At 69.0% G+C, this 1,548-nt stretch overlaps 1 long non-coding RNA gene across 1 annotated transcript; it reads left to right on the top strand.

The window, feature by feature from the left end:
- The first annotated feature begins 31 nt into the window (after positions 1–31).
- LOC113942478 lies at positions 32–1,290 on the top strand. The gene is made up of 3 exons (XR_003525927.1): positions 32–69; positions 374–486; positions 1,150–1,290. It is a non-coding gene; the product is annotated as an uncharacterized LOC113942478 (long non-coding RNA).
- Positions 1,291–1,548: the final 258 nt, after the last annotated feature.

Genomic DNA, 1,548 nt, shown 5'->3' with positions numbered 1-1,548 from the left:
CCCCCGCCAAGACCGGCCCCCCCAGCCCCGAGCAGAGCGGCCCCCCCAGCCCCGGACCCCCCACACCCGGTACGGGGGGGGACATGGGGATGGGGGGGCGGGGGGGACAGCGTGGGGACAGGGGGAGAGGGATGGGGACAGGGGGAGAGGGTGGGGACAGTGTGGGGACAGGGATGGGGACAGGGACATGGGGGACTGGGGGTCAGGATGGGGCTGGGGACACGGGGGAGGACACAGGGCAGGGACACGGGGGGGTCCATATGGGGACAAGGGGGACGTGGGGGACACGGGGTGATGAGGGACAGGAGCAGGGCGCTGGGGACACCCTGTCCCAGTGTCCCAGTGTCCCCTGTCCCCTGTCCCCTGTCCCCAGCCACGCCGGCCCCCAGCGAGCGCGGGGACGGGCCGGGGCCACCCCCGGACAGGGACGACGGGGACACCCGGGACGAGAAGGAGCCCAAGGGCCCCGAGAAGATGGAGACAGACGTGAGTGACAGGGCTGTCCCTTGTGTCCCCAGCTCTGTCCCTTCTGTCCCCAACCCTGTCCCTTCTGTCCCCAACCCTGTCCCTTGTGTCCCCAGCCTTGTCCCCAGCTCTGTCCCTTCTGTCCCCAACCTTGTCCCCAACCCTGTCCCCAACCCTGTCCCTTCTGTCCCCAACTCTGTCCTGTCTGTCCCCAACCCTGTCCCCAGCCCTGTCCCTTCTGTCCCCAACCTTGTCCCCAACACTGTCCTTTCTGTCCCCAGCCCTGTCCTGTCTGTCCCCAGTCTTGTCCCCAGCTCTGTCCCTTCTGTCCCCAACCTTGTCCTTTCTGTCCTCAACCCTGTCCTTTCTGTCCTCAACCTTGTCCCCAACTCCATCCCTGTCCCCACCCCTGTCCCTGGTGACATCCTCCCTTTCTCTGTCCCCTCCTTGTCCCATCCTTGTCCCCACTCCCCATCCCCACCCCTGTCCCCTCTGTCCTTGTCCCCTCTGTCCCCTCCCCTGTCCCCTCTGTCCCCAGCCCTGTCCGCACCCCTGTCCCCTTTGTCCTTGTCCCCTCCCTCCCCATCCCTGTCCCCTCCCCACCGTTGTCACCGCTCGGGGGTGGCAGGGGGTGACAGGCCAGGGGTGACAGACCGGGGGTGACCCCCCTGTGTGTCCCCACAGCCCCCCGTGCCCGAGGTGCCCCCGTCCCCGGGCGATGGCAGCGAGGCCGAGGGGCCCAGGAAGGGGGAGGAGGAGGAGGGGGGGCCCGGCCACAGAGACCCCGAGGCCGAAGGGCCCCCGGCCCGTGAGGAGAGACCAGGTGAGACCCCCCTGCCCCCCCAATTCCCCAGGGGTACCCCATTAGCCAGGGGACCCCCATCTCCCCTGAGGGACCCCCAGATCCTGGGAGACCCCCAAATCCCTGGGAACCCCTTAAATCCTTGGGGGATCCCAAACCCCCCTGGTGGACCCCATTGGCCAGGCGGCCCCCCCAACTCCCCTGGGGGACCCCCAAATCCCCAGGGACCCCAAACCCCCAGGGGGACCCCATTGACCAGGTGCCCCCCCCAGCTCTCCTGA

The sequence above is a fragment of the Corapipo altera genome, unplaced genomic scaffold, assembly GCF_003945725.1.
Source record: "Corapipo altera isolate COAL_440 unplaced genomic scaffold, ASM394572v1 59234, whole genome shotgun sequence".
NCBI lineage: Eukaryota > Metazoa > Chordata > Aves > Passeriformes > Pipridae > Corapipo > Corapipo altera.
The sequence above is the reverse complement of the archived record's forward strand: the minus strand, read 5'-3'. Positions and strand labels throughout refer to the sequence as shown.